General features: G+C 41.2%; 1 protein-coding gene and 1 long non-coding RNA gene across 3 annotated transcripts in view; both read left to right on the top strand.

The window, feature by feature from the left end:
* Nucleotides 1-803: 803 nt before the first annotated feature.
* LOC138983560 (uncharacterized) overlaps nucleotides 804-20513 on the top strand; it is a 272403-nt gene continuing 252693 nt past the window's right edge. Inside the window, exon 1 of one of the 2 annotated variants that reach the window (XM_070356834.1) lies at nucleotides 804-874. The gene's annotated coding sequence lies outside the window, so the exon portion shown is untranslated. Of the gene's footprint in view, nucleotides 875-1441; nucleotides 1903-20513 lie in introns of those variants that run through there. The other variant, XM_070356836.1, reaches the window with a different exon arrangement.
* LOC138983546 (uncharacterized) lies at nucleotides 11667-18725 on the top strand. The gene is made up of 2 exons (XR_011461193.1): nucleotides 11667-11988; nucleotides 18189-18725. It is a non-coding gene; the product is annotated as an uncharacterized lncRNA (long non-coding RNA).

A 20513-nucleotide genomic window follows, 5' to 3' on the forward strand; every position in this document is an offset into this window, starting at 1 on the left:
TGGTATCAGCCATCTGCACTTATGGTAGAATGACCAAGATCTTTAACGTGCCATTGTGGTGACACGGGGGTGGGAGATGGATACCGTCTCTGGGTCTGCACATAAAGTTGACCCGTGTCCGTCCCGGCCCGGATTCGAACCAGCGACCTCTCGATCACAAGTCCAGTGCTCTACCACCTGAGCTACCCGGGCCCCCGCGGAAGTAGTTTCGACCCTAAATGCTTAAGTACTTAGGCCTTAAACTTAAGTACGGGTTGATAGAATATTTTAATATAAGTGCAGTTTATTTTCAAAGTTTGGAGTCGTAGATCATTCTTTTTGGATGCAATGTGACTAGCATGTATCAGTGAAATTTGTTGTTTAATTCTGCAAGCAAATGTGTGTGCTGTTATTGCATTATTTACAAAAAACGCACAGAAAAAAACACTATTTTTGACGACTCACTAAAATTGTAAGGGGCTTATTGTCCGTCAGGTCTTAATTGCCTATATTGGACATGAATTGGTTTATACGATTCGAGTTTTACGCCCTCACAGCTTTTTGATGTTTGCGTGTTTAGGTGGTATCAGCCATCTGCACTTATGGTAGAATGACCAAGATCTTTAACGTGCCATTGTGGTGACACGGGGGTGGGAGATGGATACCGTCTCTGGGTCTGCACATAAAGTTGACCCGTGTCCGTCCCGGCCCGGATTCGAACCAGCGACCTCTCGATCACAAGTCCAGTGCTCTACCAGTTAAAATTAATATTAAAAGTCCTACGGTTTTGAGCCATTAAGGACTTGAGTGTTTGTCCGCTCTACCAGTGCGGAGCAGAGCGTGCAATATACGCTGCAGAGTTATCCCACGTGCGGTTAGATAGACGCTCATACATGTAAGTACAGTTTATTTTCTAGGTTTGGTATCGTAGATAATTTTTTTCGAATGCAATGTGAAAAACAGGTATTGATACAGTTTGTTGTATAATTTTGCAAGTGAATATTTGTTTATTGGCTGCATGTTTGACAAAAACGTTGTAAAATAAACACTTTTTCGTTGCTTTTATTGTTTGCTTTGATTGCAGCCAAACGACTTGCTCTACGGGGCTGAAAATAAAGTGGAAGACACTTTGAGATATAAGGAATTGGATAGGCCATCATACGAGAAGGTGTAGAAATCTGCTTGCTGGCAGCTTTAAGTGTTACAGCGACATCAGAAAGCTCTAAAAGCTTTGGTTTTTTTTAAATGCATGATTTTCATAGTTTGTCACTTTAGACAATTTTTGTAATAATTAATTTGATCGGAAAAAAATAGTGTAATATACAAATAAGAAAATTGTTGAATCACATTTTTGCTATCCTTGATGAGAAGCGAGTTGAAATGTGCCTAAATAAAGTCACACCTTAACATTTTTTAGTTTTTGCCCACTAAGGCATTTGCAACATGAAATTTCAGTATTTTTTAAGTTTTTACCCCCCCCCAAAATGACATGTTTTAACAATTTGAAGTTTTTGTCTAAACATGAAGTGACATTCTAAGATCTGAAAGCTTTCTTTTTTTTTAATGCAACGTCATGAATAATATTTTCAATTTTTTGCATTAAAGAAGCTGGCAAGCACACCCTTTCGAATATAGCGGAAGTAGATTCGACCCTAAATGCTTAAGTACTTAGGCCTTAAACTGAAGTACGTGTTGACAGAATATTTTAATATAAGTGCAGTTTATATTTCAAAGTTTGGAGTCGTAGATCATTCTTTTTGGATGCAAAATGACTAACATGTATCAGTGAAATTTGTTGTTTAATTCTGCAAGCAAATGTGTGTGCTGTTATTGCATTATTTGCAAAAAAACGCACAGAAAAAACACTATTTTTGACGACTCACTGCAGTTATCCCAGGTGCGGTTAGATAGACGCGCATACATGTAAGTACAGTTTATTTTCTAGGTTTGGTATCGTAGATAATTTTTTTGGAATGCAATGTGACAAACATGTATTGATACAGTTTGTTGTATAATTTTGCAAGTGAATATGTGTTTATTGGCTGCATGTTTCACTAAAACGCAGTAAAATAAAAACTTTTTCGTTGCTTTTGTTGTTTCCTTTGATTGCAGCCAAATGACTTGCTCTAGGGGGCTGAAAATTAAGTGGAAGACACTTTGAGATATAAGGAATCGGATAGGCCATGACACGAGACAAATGAAAGCCTTGGTCACTGACAACATTAGCAGGCAAGTAAGCGGGGTTAGTGTGTCCATTAATCATGTCGAAAAAATATTCTATTTCAACAGCATGTCCAACAACAGTTGTTGGCAAATGTTCGTGACCGATGTAACCATCAATGCCGTACTGAGTCGAAATCTGTGCGTACAAGGATGTCCCTTCAAACAGCACGCTGTCTAAATCCGTCGACTGAATCTGATGAAATAGTCCTGCATGCTCATGATGGTGATGGTCGACATTTGACATGCCAACAAACATCAACAAAGCAGCCAGCGCAATTGCAGTGCATTGCCTGCCGCTAGTGTCACCAAATATCGCGCAACCCTGGTGTAAGTTAGCAAGCAAAGATCTTACCATGATGATGAAGTTCAACAGATGATTGCAGCGGATTCGAGTTTCCTTCCTTTTTATATTTAGTCAAGTTTTGACTAAATATTTTAACATCGAGGGGGAATCGAAACGAGGGTCGTGGTGTATGTGCGTGTGTGCGTGTGTGCGTGTGTGCGTGTGTGTGTGTGTGTGTGTAGAGCGATTCAGACTAAACTACTGGACCGATCTTTATGAAATTTGACATGAGAGTTCCTGGGTATGAAATCCCCATACGTTTGTTTCATTTTTTTGATAAATGTCTTTGATGACGTCATATCCGGCTTTTCGTGAAAGTTGAGGCGGCACTGTCACGCCCTCATTTTTCAACCAAATTGGTTGAAATTTTGGTCAAGTACTCTTCGACGAAGCCCGGACTTCGGTATTGCATTTCAGCGTGGTGGCTTAAAAATTAATTAATGACTTTGGTCATTAAAAATCTGAAAATTGTAAAAAAAAAAAAAAAATTTATAAAACGATCCAAATTTACGTTTATCTTATTCTCCATCATTTGCTGATTCCAAAAACATATAAATATGTTATATTCGGATTAAAAACAAGCTCTGAAAATTAAATATATAAAAATTATTATCAAAATTAAATTGTCCAAATCAATTTAAAAACACTTTCATCTTATTCCTTGTCGGTGCCTGATTCCAAAAACATATAGATATGATATGTTTGGATTAAAAACACGCTCAGAAAGTTAAAACAAAGAGAGGTACAGAAAAGCGTGCTATCCTTCTTAGCGCAACTACTACCCCGCTCTTCTTGTCAATTTCACTGCCTTTGCCATGAGCGGTGGCCTGACGATGCTACGAGTAAAATGGCATTGCGTTAAGTTTCATTCTGTGAGTTCGACAGCTACTTGACTAAATATTGTATTTTCGCCTTACGCGACTTGTTCCTTCTTCGTCTCTTGCCGTTTCCCGCGTCTTGTCGAGTTGCTGCGCATGCGCGATAGCTATGTCCAACAGTTTCGTATTATTATAAGTTGAAATTACCGAAAAAAATTATAAATGCACATTGTTAAATGCAAATTGTTTTTAGACAAAAAAACTAAGTGAATTTTGCAAGCAAAATAATTTTCATGGAAAACGCTGTTGACTCAGTAAGGAAGACTTTTTGTTTTAGACAGAGTTAGGACTTTCTCCGTCACAGTTGGGGCCTTACAAAGGTTAGTACGGATAACTTCGCACGGAAAGACGAGGAATGTCTGTTAAAAGAATCCTTTGCATGGCCTCGGCGTATGGGCAGTAGCTCTAAACGTAAACTATGGCAACAACAACAAAATTCGGGGACGCCTAGAATCACACAATAATGTATCTGGAGTTTTTGCAGGCGATGTCTCAACAAACAAACAAAAGTAGAGGCTCCAAGACGGCTCGGTGTCCGACGCGGGTACTATGCACGCACAACAGCCCGAAACTCCGTCGATAGAGAACACCCCTGGCCTAGGTGATGTCTCTATCGACGAAGATTCGGGTTGATAGTATCAATCAATCAATCAATGAGTCTTATATCGCGCATATTCTGTGGGTACAGTTCTAGGCGCTCTGCAGTGATGCCGTGTGAGATGAAATTTTATACGGCCAGTAGATTGCAGCCATTTCGGCGCATATTTACCTTTCACGGCCTATTATTCCAAGTCACACGGGTATAGGTAGACAATTATTAACTGTGCCTAAGCAATTTTGCCAGGAAAGACCCTTTTGTCAATCGTGGGATCTTTAACGTGCACACCCAATGTAGTGTACACGGGGGGAGGTTCGGACACCGAAGAGAGTCTGCACACAAAGTTGACTCTGTGAAATAAATTTCCGCCGAACGTGGGATCGAACGCACGCTGACAGCGGCCAACTGAATACAAATCCAGCGCGCTACCAACTGAGCTATATCCCCGCCCAGTGATAGTAGTAAGGGCAGTAACTCAAGACGTAAATGTGGCAGTGTCCCATAGGCAACCGCAGAGTTATCCTGTCCATAGGCAACCGCTTACTTGATCCCAATTACTAGGCGTCCTCGGGGACGCCTAGAACAACAGAGTATATACAGTCGTATTTACAAACATATTATAGGCATGCGTATGGTGCGCATGTGAAATTTGTTTTGCGTTTATATAATTCAAAATAGTGCAATTAATGCCTGTAATATAAAAGAAAGAAAAAACGGTCTTTCAATACATGTTCATGCAAATTGTTAGCTGCATGTGAAGAAAACAAAAAGCCTACCTGACATCCACTACACGATTTTTGACTGGTATCATTGCAGCGCCATACATCAGTAATCCAATAGCAGCACACAAGTCGATTTGAAAGTTTTTCAACACAGACTCTGTTTTCACTATTGTTCTCACAAACTTGTATATATACCACAGGAAACAAAACTCGTCGATCCGACGACAATTTAACGTTTGTTTCATTATCGCAAACAAAACAGAACAGACAAAACGAAACAAAACAACACAGCACAACAGTTGGGGTTGTTATTTCTCTGAGATGCTTAAGAAAGAAAAAAGATGACGTGCATTGTAATGGAATAGAGTGGGTGTAATTTCAAACTAAACGGTTCAAATGTAAGTGTAAACACACTCTTTACGCGGGATCACATTCCCTCACACGAATATAAACACACGCACACACACACACACACACACACACACACACACACACACACACACACACACACACACACACACACACACACACACACACACACACACTATGTACATTTTTAGAAAGAAAAACAAAACAAAAACACAATGTACATTGTTAGAAGAAGAAAAAAAACCAATATGTACAATTTTAGAAGAAAAACAAACAACAAAAAACAATGTTTTAGAGCTGTTATTGTGTCAATATGCTAAAGGCCTCAATGTCTTTTTATCATTCTTGTTTAGGATTTTGTTTTTGGCGGGGTGTCAAGCAGCATCGGTGAGGTCTTAATTTGTTGCTCTTTCCTTAACTGGCGAAGTTGCTGTCCCATGTTTTTCATGCCCCACACTCTCCTTTTCAGGTTGTTGACGTCAGAATGTAGTTTTTCGCCGCCTTGCTCACCCATCAAACCAAGCCCCATCCCCCACCTTTCCATAAACTCTACACAATGAGTGCTTCAAGTATGTGCTGCTTTGGGATGACATTAACGTTGTCAAAGCACACGTTACCTCTGTAGAACGCCATGTATTCAGAAATAGCTACTTGGATGCCAGGAAGGTCATCTTTACCAACTGGTTTTGTGTGTGACACAAGCCTGTGCACACTGGAATAAAGACTGTTCAAACGGGTGTGTTTGTCTTTGATTTGACCTGCAAAGGTGTGCACGTCATGGTCATCTGTTAGGAAAAATGCCCTTCTTTCTACGCTGTCTGCTACGGCAGTAATCACTTCATCTTTAATGTATTTGTTGCAGTGATTCCCATTGAAGCTGTCACCAAAAAAGGCCTGAGGTGTTATGCTATGCTTATTCAAAATCTCATTAACCCCTGCAACTATTGGTCCTTCAGATTTTTCGAAGACTGGAATCGTTTTCAAATTAAGTTTCCCTTCTTGTCGGAGATTATACATGTTTTTGACACACCTTCTGAATGCTTCGGTAGTGTTGTCAATCACCACCAAACGCTCTTCACTCAGTTTTATTTTAGAAAGGGCATCTGCTATTTGCTTGTCAAGCTTGTGACACTCATTTTCAAGAAGATCGTGGTGTTTGTTTACAATACCAAGGAGCAAATGAAGGTAATTAAGGCGGCGCTACATGACTCACTTTGACGTCCCATATTGGAGCGCGAATGACGTTGTAGTGGTCTTTGGCATGTTTTTTGTCACTGCCAGATTCTTGGTACCCTATGAGGTCTTCTTTCATGTTTCCTAACGTTCTTTTGGGGGCTTTTTCTCTTGGACTCCATTGCATTTGCGTTTTCGAAGTCTTGCACCAAAGACATGGATAACTACTCTGGGCTCCTGACAGTCCATACATTTTTGACTGGAAATCATAATCCCCAAACATAAACACTCGCAGCCTTTTTCCTTTCCACATCATGCCGTTGACAGCACTGACTCCCTCTTTAATATACTGAACTCCAAAAGAAACGCAAGATTAAGAAATTTAATCTCATTCTTTGGCATTTCATTTTGACGAGATATAATCGAACGAATTTCACGAAAATTGGTACCAAGCATCTTGGGGCAATGTTCTTTGATTGTCACTAACAAAAAACGTTACCGAAAGAAAGTTCTCATCGCCAGGCTCAGTAACGCGTGTGTCCCCCATTGGCGTTGACAAGGGCCTGACATCTGGCTCTCATGGAGCGCACCAGGCGGTTGACGGTGTTCCTAGAGGTTTCTGTAGCTGGGAGGAACGGTTGGCGCAGGTGCTGACGGTAGATGACCCGGTCCTGTCGAGCAGTAGTCACACGAGGTCGTCCGCTTCTAGCGCCATCCCGGGTGCTGCCGCTGGCTTGGAATCAGGTCCACAGACGACAGATGGTCGAGGTTGCCACGCCCATGACATTTGCAATGGCAGCTGGGCGATTTCCAGCTTGCAATCGCCCGATTGCTCTCTCCCGGTCAATGGAGCTCAGTCTTGGCATGCTTCTACTGTACAAATGGCTGATTTCAGACAGTGGACGGAGACAGGTTTTTGTTCCTTGTGTGAGCTGAGTACTCTTAACGAAAAAAATCAGGTCTGGCAGCTTTTGCGTGGGCTGCGCGAGCGAAAAACAGTCTCAATCTTCAGCACGCTGCAGAGAGCGCATTCTGGGCGCTGCACACGTGATTTTCACAGGCTACGTGCAGGACACTATGCTAACTCATGCTCGTGCAGAATGTTCACCTGAAACCCACCTTTAGTGCATGAATTTTAACAAAACCTTAAATAACTCTTAACTTGCGTTTCTTTTGGAGTTCAGTATAGTACTGCCTAAAATCTTTTCAAGGTTTTCAGCAGAATCTTTGGCTTCAGTCATCACAACCAACTTTGAGTTCGCATTTGGATTGTGGAGATTTGCTACTTCAAGAACAACTTTAAAACTCCCCCCTCCATGGTCACCCCCGATTTTAACCCAAATTTCATTTTCTGGCAAGGTGTTGTTATGCCATGTTAGCATGTTCTTCTTGTCGTACTGGTCTAAGAGGTCAGTTACAAACTTGGGCCAGCTGACAATAAAAGACACGGGAATGCCCCTAACTTCCTCTTTCTTTGTCGCTTTGTTGATACATGAGAGACGTATACGTTCCAATTTCGGACTTTCTGTTTGTTAGCATTTTCGAGTCTGTGTTCTGTTTTTTTGTTGTTGTTGAGTGTTCTTATGATAATATGCACAGAAAAGAAGGGACACGTTGTGAATTAAACTTTTTGGAAAAGATTACTTGTTGAAAGCTGAAAGTGTGCTGGATGTTTGTTTTGCTTGCTCTGTTTACCTTGTAACCAACCAAGCCAAAATGGCGACACTTTACTTGCAGGGTCGCTTCGGGTATTATGTTTGTTACCATGCACGGATAATAAAACCGTTATTTCTAATATGCTGACTGTTAGCAAATGATAACAGACATGTCTCGAAAACTCTATCAAAATTCGCCTAAAGGCTCATTTTGATATATTTTTTCTCGACATGTCTTGTTATTATTTGCTAACAGTCAGCATATTAAAAATAACTCATAATAATCCACAACACTAACATTTCTGGCTCACGTAAGTGTAGCCTATGCGATCGTAACTTTGTCTGTCTGTGCGTGTGTGTGTGTGTGTGTGCGTGTGTGCGTGTGTATGTCTGTGGTAGAAACTTTAACATTTCGTCATTTGAAGACGTCACATTATGGCGTAAGAGGGTTAGACGTCACGCGAAGGAATTACTGAAAGTCTCGGTCATTTTGGCTCTTTATTTTGAGCGGGCCGAGACTAGTTGGAAGGCACTCTGGCGGAAAAGAGAGTTATCTTTTCATGTCTTGGCGTCTCAAATCTTATTAGCGCATGCACGTAGTCTCGACCAGCGCGTGGTATGCTTCTTTCTGAGTACTTTACGTCACAAATTGTACTTTACGTACTTGATGATGGCGTAAGTTAATTGTATGTGTTCTATTTCGTTGACTGAGCACGGCCGGGACCAGTTGGCGTGAGCTCTGGGATTTCGAGTTTCATTTACATGAGAGTTTCTGGGCATGATATCCCCAGATGTTTTCTTCATTTTTTCGATAAATGGTTTTGATGACGTCATATCCGGCTTTTTGTAAATGTTGGGGCGGCACTGTCACACATTCATTTGTTTAATAAAATTGATTGAAATTTTGGCCAAGCAATCTTCGACAAAGGCCGGACTTTGGTATTGAATTTAAGCTTGGAGGCTTAAAAATTAATTGATAGTTTTGGTCATTAAAAATCTGAAAATTGTAATTAAAATTATTTTTTTATAAAACGATCCCAAAACAATTTAATCTTATTTGTCATTATTTGCTGATTCCAAAAACATATAAATATGTTATATTCGGATTAAAAACAAGCTTTGAAAATTAAAAATATAAAAATTATGATTAAAATTAAATTTCCAAAATCGATTTAAAAACAATTTCATCTTATTCCTTGTTGGTTCCTGATTCAAAAAACATATAGATATGATATGTTTGGATTAAAAACACGCTCAGAACAAGCGGTGGACAGATGATGCTACGAGTATACGGTCTTGCAGAAAAAATGCAGTGCGTTCAGTTTCATTCTGTGAGTTCGACTGAGCTTGATAAATGTTGTATTTTCGCCTTACGCGACTTGTTATTACTTCTCGCTGAAATGTTAGGACATAAAAGCTTTGTAGGTGCCTTAGGCATTCTTAAAAGCTCATTAAAAAATCCCAACTAGTTTAAGAGATATTTGCAATTAAACACCCTTTTGGGTCCACACGGACCCACGACCGCCGGCGAAGGTTAGCAAATGACTCCCCACGACAGGTGTACTCCCGAGTAAAAAAATTCGAACGAAACTTTTACTCTCTTGTCCTCTGTCAGTCCTGGTGGGTGAAGGGGTGGAGGGAGTGGTAGCGCGACATTCCGTTTGCGCGAGATCCCATATGGGCGTTATCCCTTTTTCACCCCCATCCCATTTTTGCGACATTTCACAAGCCAAGCGTCAGTTTACTTCCGTGTCATACCACCAGCGCCACATCCCATTTTGGCGCCATCCCGTTTCGCCGCTATCCCATTTCGGCCCCAGCCTAGTTTTGCGACATTTCACAAGCCGAGCGTCATTTTACTACTGTGTCTTACCACTAGCGCCACATTCCATTTTGGCGCCGTCCCGTTTTGCCGCATTCGCATTTCACCCCCATCCCCATTTTGGCTCCATCCCATTTTGGCGCCATCGGGCCATTTTCGCGTCATTCTACTAGCCAAGCGTCACTTTACTTTAGATCATTCAACTATAGAGACATTCCGTTTGCGCGACATCCAATTTTGCCGCTATCCCATGAGTACGTCGTGCAGGAGTACCGTTCACCGCGAACTATAAACCCTGCCCCCACCCCCCACCGCGACACTGTGACACTGCAACCAAAACAGTAGCACACCTTCTACAAGAATGCCCGCTGCAGGAGAGAAAAAAAGATGCACAGCTTGGCCGGATATGAGACCCCCCCTCCCCTTAGGCCACCAAAAAGGTCTGTTTACGGTAACATAGGCCAAAAAAATAGGTCGGGATTTTTTTTTTCTCCAAAAAAACCTATTTCTAAGTTATTTTGCCAAAAAAAAAGACTTTTTTTTTCTTTTTTTTTTCCCCAAATGCCAAAAAAAAGTCTAGGGTCGCGCGAAAAATAGGGTCGGTCGGGATACCGTAAACAGACTTTTTTTTTTCCTTATAAAGACGGAGGCATTCATGCGTGCCACAAGAGTGCAGGTCTAAAAGGAGCGAACGAGAAGAGGAAGAAGAAGATAGCGACACTCTCAATTCGTAACGTCATGATCAACGCGACCCAGACGCGATCGTTGTCAACAGTCTACCCCTTGATGACGACATCCTGCATACGTATCAGACACCAGAAATATTGCTTTCAGATGATAAAAACGTTAGTGTTTCTGGGTTAAGCTGATTTTACATACCACGCCTCTTTTGTACAGCTGACTTTATACACATTCGCGTCGCTCGTAGGTTTCCGTTTGAAACATCGTACATTTGAGACAGGATCGTCGGCATAGGCTACCCGAGGCTGGGTCAATATATATACAAGGAAAGCTGTAGTACTGTGAACAGCGTGGATATTGCAGGGTATTTTTCACTGCATGTGTGTTCCTACTCTTTTACAAGTGTTATGAACTCAAAACAGCCAGCAACCCCCTTTTCTTAAATTGTACAACATGGGCTGAAGGCTTTCCCTGCAAGGACAGACAGACAGAGGGAAACACACACACACACACACACACACACACGCGCGCGCGCACGCACACACACACACACACACGCACGCACATACACACACCCGCACGCACCAACACACACACACACGCACGCACACACGCACACACACCCGCACGCACCAACACACACACACACACACACAAACACACACACAAATAATGTCCCCCCCCTACACACACACACATGCACACACAATCTATACCCAACACACGCAGACTCATACACACACCTCAAATCCACCAAAGGCGCTCGCATTTGATGTTTGTTCAGCTAGATTTGTCCCATCGAATGAAGTTGATAATGATTCGGCTTTATAAATTTCACGCGCGCGTATGGAAGACCTAGAGATCATTAGTCAGTCTTCGTATAACTGAATACACCGTGATGATTTCCAGTGGAAGTTTCTGTCGGGAGATGCAAGATTTCGTTTATCGTGGTCTTTGTTCATAAATCTATTTGCTTCTGGTGAAAGACGGTGTTCATTGATCTATTTCTTTATTTCACTGTTCATTTCTGGATTAGCTATTGGAACAAACAATTTTTTGTAGGAAACAAATATAACATTATTTTTTTCTTAAACCGTGAGACATAAATGTTTTCCTTCATTTTTGTCACACCTTTGCGATTTCTGCGGTTTAACAAATTCTGACTCATCTTGCAAATTAAATCAACAGTTGTTGAATGTTATCAAGCGCCTGTTGCGAATGACAACACTTTGTGGACAGTTTTAGTTTGTCCCCCTTTACCTGTTTATGCGTGAACAGTGCGAATTCCCCACTTCACTCAAGTAGGCCACACATTTGCGTCGCTGGGACAGTGAATGCTTACTGGCCTATTCTAAAGCTCGTGTCTTTTTCGATGAACGTGGACGTGGGGTTTCGATGACATTTCTTGAGTGATAAAGTTTCTTCGGGAGGGCAGAAACAACATCGTGTGTTTTGAGGTTGTTGTTTGGGTGAATAAGTGGCACAATTGAACCCTGTCAGTGTCACGGGTCTGATAAACAATCCGACATTGTTGAGTTTTCTTGGGTGAGTTTTGAAGATTTTCTTCTCGTTTTGATTTTGTGTAGATGAAGTATCACGCACAGACGGACAGTTCTCTTTTTTTGACGTGCTCGATCTTTGTCTGCCTGTTCCTCTCTCTGTCTCTCTCTGTCTCTGTCAGTCTCTGTCTCTCTCCCTCTCTCTGTCTCTGTCTCTGTCTCTCTCTCTGTCTCTCTCTCTGTCTCTGTCTCTGTCAGTCTCTGTCTCTCAGTCTGTCTGTCAGTTCCTCACACACACTCACACACTCACACACACACACACACACACACACACATACACACACACACACACACACACACACACACACACACACACACACACATGTCTGTTCCCCTCTCTCTCTCTCTCTCTCTCTCTCTCTCTCTCTCTCTCTCTCTCTCTCTCTCTCTCTCTCTCTCTCTCTCTCTGTATATCAATGATCTGCCTCTGCACATTTCTGATAGCAATGTAAGAAGTGATTTTATTGCTGACGATTCTTCTCTTCATTCAAGTGGAAAGTCTGTTCCAGTAATAGAGTCCTCCCTTCAAACAGCTTTAAACGATGTAAATAACTGGTGTAGTGCCAATGCTATGCTTGTCCATCCAATACAAACTAAAAGTATGGTAATTGCAACCAGACAAAAACACCAGATTTCTCCACTCAAACTAAATCTTACTATTGGTACGCAATCAATTGAACAAGTTCAACAGCATCGCGTTTTAGGGGTAATTATTGATTGTGAATTCAAGTGGCAGGCACAATTGCAGCATATTTGCAAGAAAGTAGCCAAGAACGTTTTCCTCCTATCCAAGTTAAAGCAATTTACGGACAGAAGGACTCTGGAAATGTTCCACCATGCTCATGTAATGCCTCACATCAATTATGACATTGTGTCGACGCTCTGGGATGGCAGCAGTGATGTCCACTTGAAAAAGTTAGACTCTCTCTATCGTCGCTCGGCTAAACTCATCGTAAAGGAAAATGCCCCAACGGATATGAAATAAAAAATGCTTAACTTTCTTCCACTGGAAAAGCATCTCAAGTTAAACAAAGCCATTTTCATGCATAAATTGTATTACGGTAAAGTGCCGATTTACATTACATCATTATTTAATAAAGCTACCGACAGATATGGGTCGGTCAACTTGATCCCACCGATTCCACGAATTGACCTTTATAAGACCAGTCTTGCTTTTTCGGGTACATCAGTTTGGAATTCACTTCCATCATCCTTTAAGCACTTAAAGTCATTAAAAAGTTTTAAAAAATGTGTAAAAAAACCACTTAATGTCTGAGTAGTTTAACGCGTTTTGATTTACCACACTTAGTATTACGCCAAAGATATGCTGTGCATTGTATATTCTGAACATATTTTTGTTGTACCATTGCTACATGTTCGATTGCTACCAGCTTGTACTTATAATTACTTGCATAGTATGCATTTTATTTTATTAATAACCACATAATTATGTATGCTCTTCATGCCTCATATTCATCATCATCATCATCATCATCATCATCATCGTCATCGTCATCGTCATCGTCATCTTTATCATCACGTGCTGAAGTTTTCTGACCTCCTTTTGTTGGTAAACTTTTTAATTTTTAATTTTTCAATTTTATCCTTGTGTGTCTGTGCATCCCAAGGACAGATTGTAAGAAAAGGTGTAGCCTTAAATCTTAGTCCTTGTTAAATAAAGTTCAATTCAATTCAATTCAATTCAATTATCTCTCTCTCTCTCTCTCTCTCTCTCTCTCTCTCTCTCTCTCTCTCTCTCTCTTTCTCTCTCTCTCTGTAATGGTGTAATGATGCATAGAATTATGTCAGGGAATGCACCTACATTCATTGCCTCAGATTTCAAACTGAATAATTCAATAAAACTAAACAAATTAATTACCCCAACCCCTAGAATTGACCTTTACAAATCAAGTCTTTCTTATTCTGGCGCCTTATTGTGGAACTCCATTCCTGATTTAATTAAAATGCAATTCAGTGAAACTTCCTTCAAAGAAATGTATATGCTGTTTCTCTTGGAAACAAGTAAATAATTATGTGATAATAATACATCATTGCTTGATATTCATAATGCATTTTGAATGTCTTTTTAACTGTTTGACATGTTAATTATATACATTGTATTGTAATTAACTTAATTTCTATTTCTTCTTGTTATTAATCGAGTTACCCTCAATGGGCGAGGGCCGGACGAAAAAAAGCATGTATATTTTGCTTATTCTGTTACCCTCGATAAATAAATAAAGTTCAAAGTTCAAAGTTCTCTATCTCTTAGTCAGGTCGTCATTTCCCGATTTTGACCTTAACCCCTCAAAAAATACCTCGGAGAATGTTTTGACTGTTTTGAACTCTGTGATGTCTGTAGATTACAGATCCGACGGATGACACTCTGTCATCCTTGGGCATTTTGATGTATTCAAGATGGCGGACAAGATGGATTCCAGACTGCAAAATAGTCGAAACTGCATGCTATAAACTAGCAGAACTCTGAACTGTATTTATTTATGTTTTCCGGGAGATAAAACGGGAGTTAATATGCATAACAACAGTTACATGATTAGCAGACACTATAACCCGAATGGCTGGTCTGTTGAGGGACCGTTAAAACTGGTTAACGGAGCAGGATGATATAGTTAGTTTTAGCAATATATTTTTTCAGTTACAGCTAATGGTTTAAGCTTATATGTGTTGTGGGCTTTGATTACTGTTGCACTTTGCTTGACCTTCATCGCATTTCAAGGTCATATGAATGTCAAATGTTCATTCAAATGATAAAGGATTATACTATTTTTGAAGATAAAATGACGAAATGTCTTCTTAAAACTTGCCATGAATAAAAACGTTCACCAACACTGAAGGTCACACGTTTTCAAGGTCAAACAATTTCAAGGTCATATATTTTAATGTCTGCAAAACCATCACTTAGCACGTGCATCACTACAAAGATCACTGTCAAGAAGACGAAGCTGAGATTGTATGGCCATGTAACAAGAACAGGCGGGCTCTCCAAGACCATCTTACAGGGTATGGTGCGCGGAAAAAGAAGATAGAGAAGACAAATGAACAGAGGGACAGATATCATTACAGAGTGGATTGGGAAATGTTTTGCAACTTCCCAAAAATTGCTCACAGCCGCCAGAGGTGGAGACAGCTTATGAAGCGCTCGTCGTTGAAGTGACCCTACCATCCTGGTGGGTTCCAGAATCAATGAGTGACTTGGTCGGTGAGCAAGCAGATAACAACTTAATCCTGGAAAAGTGGCTGTAATACCCAGAATAACTTAAAGTTATCTTGTGCTCTTTTTAAAAAAAAGATCTAGTCAGGTGAGGAATGTCAATACATCAGACGAAAGGCCTTGTAAGGTGTCACAGCGCCAAGCGATTGACACCATATACACAGTGTTGTGTCAGTTAGTGACGCCCCGAGGAGGTGTATTGGGCGTCATGTCAAGAGGCTAAACCTGATGTACCATGTCTCATATACAAAAGACCTCTATCTCATAACGTAAAGGTCATGGCGACGAACCAGGGATACTGGTTAGTATGCACTTTACCTCGCCGATGACCACACAGGATGATGTGTAGTTTACCACTCCAGATGACCAGGCGGGATGACCACGCTGGTTTACCACACAAGATGACATGGTCATGCAGTGAGTTTCCAGTTTGAGGGCAGCCACCATCGATCCTTTTTTCAATTGCCGAAATGGTAGCGGATGACTATGCCTGATGACCAATAAATGACCACGCCCGATGATTACGCAGGATGTCATGTAGATTACCAGTACGGGTGACCGGTGAGAATTGCCAGTGCGGATGACCAGTGTGGATGACCTGTGCAGATGACCATGAAGGATGACCAGTGCAGATGACCAGTGCGGATTACCGGTGCGGATGTCCAGTGCAGATGATCATGAAACATGACCAGTGCGGATGACGAGTGCGGATGATCAGTGCGGATGACCAGTGCAGATTATCATGGACGATGACTAGTGCAGATGACCAGTACAGATGATCATGAAGGATGACCTGTGCGGATGACCAGTGCAGATGATCATGAAGGATGAATAGTGCGGATGACCGATGCGGATGATCACAAAAGGATGACCAGTGCGGATGACCGCAAATGATGACCAGTGTGGATGGCCGATCCAGATGACCAGTGCTGGTGACCGGTGAAGGTGACTGTTGCACATACCCAGTGCGGATGACTACGATGGATGACCAGTGCGGATTTGTGCAATTTCCAAGGAGTAGACATCGACATAAGATGGCACACGCACATTGACCGACTGCGCAACCACAGCATGCTGTTGCACATGGTAAATTTCTCCACAGCCACACTTCAAAATTAGCATGACTTCAGTTGGTGTAGGTTCTACTCCAGGCGGTTTTCTGCCCATCCTACAACCACCCAGAGTCAACCGGATCAAGATTTGGAAGATCCCCGTAGAATTGCAATACAGCCCTTTTCAGATGGACGTTCAGCAATGGGCTGATGTGGGCGGTAGTTTTTGATTTATGTGGACTGGTGCTTGAAGGTTCTAGCTAGCCAGGTTTCATATCTCTCACGTGATATGTTGTTTGAGATTTTGCACCTGTAGCACTCGCTTACAAACTGCGACATTTGCTGAAAGACTTCACCGATTTTCACGCATGGATCTTCTGCAGAGAAATCAAGCACTCCTACGAACACACTGGTTAATGAACAGCTGTCACCAGATGGCATACGCTTCCATCTAAAATAGCTCTATAGTCTGGTAAACAATCAAATCGGAGAAAACTAGTCTCTCACGATGTTCTTTGATCATCGCCCGCCATTTTGTAAGATCAATTTACAAGTTTTATCTTCGACAGTGAAACCTGTGCTTTGGAACACCATACGCACTAATCACAAGTCCACGAATAACACAGGTTTCACATCTTCTCAGCCTGGATGTAATTCCATACACACTCATGTGCAAAGTGTTTCCATTTAGCAGAATGAAACACGTCAAATGCCTTTGTTTTTTGTCTTGGAAGAGGAGCTCAAGTACGGACACGGACAACACTACAGGCCATACTGTACGTGTCGTCATATTACTCATTACGTTTTCCCGACGTCATGAAGTTATGACGCCATTCTAGCCCTTTTTTCTATGGAATGCCTTTTGTGTCTAAACAAAAAAAATCAACATTTGCTAATTTTCCTATAATTAATTTTGTCTCAATTTGCCCAAGGATTTAAAGATGTCATCCTGCGGATTTGTAAACTTCAGGAGTTAAACTACCCAAAACCATTAAAACATTTTCCGAGGTATTTTTCAAGGGGTTATTGCCCTGCCGTAAGGACTATCTGTGTCTCTCTCTCTCTCTCTCTCTCTCTCTCTCTCTCTCTCTCTCTCTCTCTCTCTCTCTCACACACACACACACACACACACACACACACACACACACACATCAGTGAGTGCATCAGCTGTGACTTTGTTTGCTTGTTATTGTATCACAACACGCAATAATTTCAACACAATCATGTTATTGATTCATGTAGGCCAACTGTACACGCATAACCTTGCCGGTGTATAATAGCGGGTAACGATTCACTGCAGCGAAGTACAAGCTAAAGCCATGCTTTGAATCTGCCAAGGCGAGTCTTAATTTATGAGGGGTAAAGGAACGCTACCCCTTCGAACCACAGGCACATGACAATGGTGTGTGTGTGTGTGTGTGTTTGTGTGTGTGTGTGCGCGCATGTGTGTGTGTGTGTGTGAGTGTTTGAGTGTGTGTGTCAGTGTGTGCGGTGTGTGTGTGTGAGTATGTGTGTGTGTCAGTGTGAGTGTGTGTGTGTGTGTGTGTATGTGTGTGTCATTGTGTGTTTGTGTGTGTGTGTGTCAGTGTGTGTGTGTATGTGTGTGTGTGTGTGTGTGTGTGTGTGTGTGTGTGTGTGTGTGTGTGTGTGTGTGTGTGTTTACTGTGTATTTTGTGTTTGTGCGCATGTGTTGTGTTGTGTATCCGCGTGTTTCTTTTTAATTGGGGTTGGGTGGGGGGTGAAGGTCGCTGTTTGTGGTCTTTGTTCGCTTTTTTGCTGGTTTGATGTTTTATGGTTTTGCTTTTTTTTTTTTAGGGTTTGCCGTTTTATGGTTTATTTGTTTGTTTCTGTCTGTGTTTCTTTGTTGTGCTGACAACGATAACACCTTTGATTTTTTTTCAGGATTCAACAGCCATGGACACGACAGAAAAATCCGCCACTTTTCCGGAAGTAGAGGTTTCCGACAAGGCACACAACTCCAGCAGGGACACAGCGGAAGTGACGACAGAGACCGACTACACCTATTTCGACGAGATGCAGGCTCAGCCAATGACGACAGAGGACATGGTGAAATTTGCATTGCTCGTCGGGTTCCCCACCGTTTTCTTCGTCATCGCTTGCGTTCTTATGCACGTCTACAATGACTGATTGAAGTTTGCACCATGTGACAACTCGACGCAATGACTGATTGAAGTTTGCACCATGTGACAACTCGACGCAATGACTGATTGAAGTTTGCACCATGTGACAACTCGACGCAATGACTGATTGAAGTTTGCACCATGTGACAACTCGACGCAATGCTTTTTTGTTTGTTTGTATTTGCCAAGCACATCATTGTGGGGCTTTTAATCAGTAACATGCATCCGTCTACAATGTATCATCATTCATCCTTCAACATGTATCATAAATGGCAAGTATAAATATATATAGAACATTTATTAAGACATAACAGACAGACGAGAGAGAGAGAGAGAGAGAGAGAGAGAGAGAGAGAGAGAGAGAGAGAGAGAGAGAGAGAGAGAGAGAGAGAGAGAGAGAGAGAGAGAGAGAGAGAGAGAGAGAGAGAGAGAGAGAGAGAGAGAGAGAGAGAGAGAGAGAGAGAGAGAGAGAGAGAGAGAGAGAGAGAGAGAGAGAGAGAGAGAGAGAGAGAGAGAGAGAGAGAGAGAGAGAGAGAGAGAGAGAGAGAGAGAGAGAGAGAGAGACGCAAACTCGACGCAATGCTACTAAAGGCCCAATCTGCCTCGAGAAAGGAGTTCACCCCACTGTTTCAGATCTGGTCAGGCTTGATAAAAAGGATATAAGACCATCCAAGACTATCCCTCTACTTGGTTATGTACCAAACATTAACACCCTGACAACTTGGTTTAAACACAATTGTATTCAAAATACATGACATGAAACAATTGACAAAAATGCAGCTAGGACACGAACGCAAGCAAATGCTTATTTGACGTGACCATAACAATGCTAACTTCTTGCTGTGTTTAGTTCGAATTCTCTTATAAATTCATTTCCGAAATATTTTCGAAATTAATGATTTAAAAAAAAACCACTACTTTGCACAAAGTGACCAAGCGGTTTTTTTTATTTTTTTTATTTTTTATTTTTTTTATCCCTGACCAAATCTGAGACTGTGATGCGAATAGTTTTCACCAGGCGGGGTGAGCCTTTAATCAATAATACAGTCAACAAAGGAAACAATAACGCTGTTCAACGCGAAAGTCCCAGCTATTACAAGGCGCTTCACAAATATAACGAAACACACATACGTACAAGTTCAACATTTGACACAAAAATAGTTCAGGCAACAGGAGAGCACTGAGTCACGACCAACGAGCCAGATACACAACACTGACATACAATAACTTACCTTGACACGTACATTATTTCTAGCGAAAGCGAAAATGTATACACCACTTTCGATTTCCTCAGGTGTGAAGGGGGTTGTGGTAGGGGTGGGGGAGACGTGAGGTAGAATGCAAGAGGAAAAGGGGAGGGGGGGGGGGGGGGTGGGGACAACAATCTGTATACTGAGAGTCGACTTAAGGCGTAAGGGTCACCCAGATTGTCGGACCAAAACTGTAATTTTTTTATTCAGTCACTTGCAATCAATGAATTGGCTTGATGTTTGGTAGTTTTCTTCAAAAATCATTATATTTTCAGAAAACATCAAGTTTGAATACCTACATTAAGTAGAACAACTGACAAAATTATTTAATTCGTAAAATAATGGGCAAAATAAACCTGCAAAAATGCTAATTTTAGCATTTTTGAAATATCTCTTGGGGAAAAACTATGTGTCCAATTGAAAAATAAATTGGCACTCATATTTAAAGCATCATTACCTACAGTATGTTCTAAAAGCTTTCTGTTTTGTTGGAAATGTTGCTTTTAGTAGCATTAGCAAAAGAATACTATAATTCTATATTATTATGATATATCACACAATAAAAAAAAATCTATTTTTCTGATTATCAGCTTCATTCTAGAACAAACTATAGCCAGTCAAGTGAACATTTGATGTGCAAAGTTTCAATGGAATAGGTGAATATTTAAAAAAGTTTTTCATTCAGACAGTGCAGCTGCCTGTGATTTCGCGCGAACTTTCACCACATAAAACAGCAAAAAGTTCAACATCTATCAGTTTATGTCCTTTATGGGGGGGTCATCAAGAGATTAGAATCAAAACTATCTTCACTTGAGCTACTGTCTGATTCATCATCT

Source organism: Littorina saxatilis, linkage group LG13, assembly GCF_037325665.1.
Source record: "Littorina saxatilis isolate snail1 linkage group LG13, US_GU_Lsax_2.0, whole genome shotgun sequence".
Taxonomy (NCBI): domain Eukaryota; kingdom Metazoa; phylum Mollusca; class Gastropoda; order Littorinimorpha; family Littorinidae; genus Littorina; species Littorina saxatilis.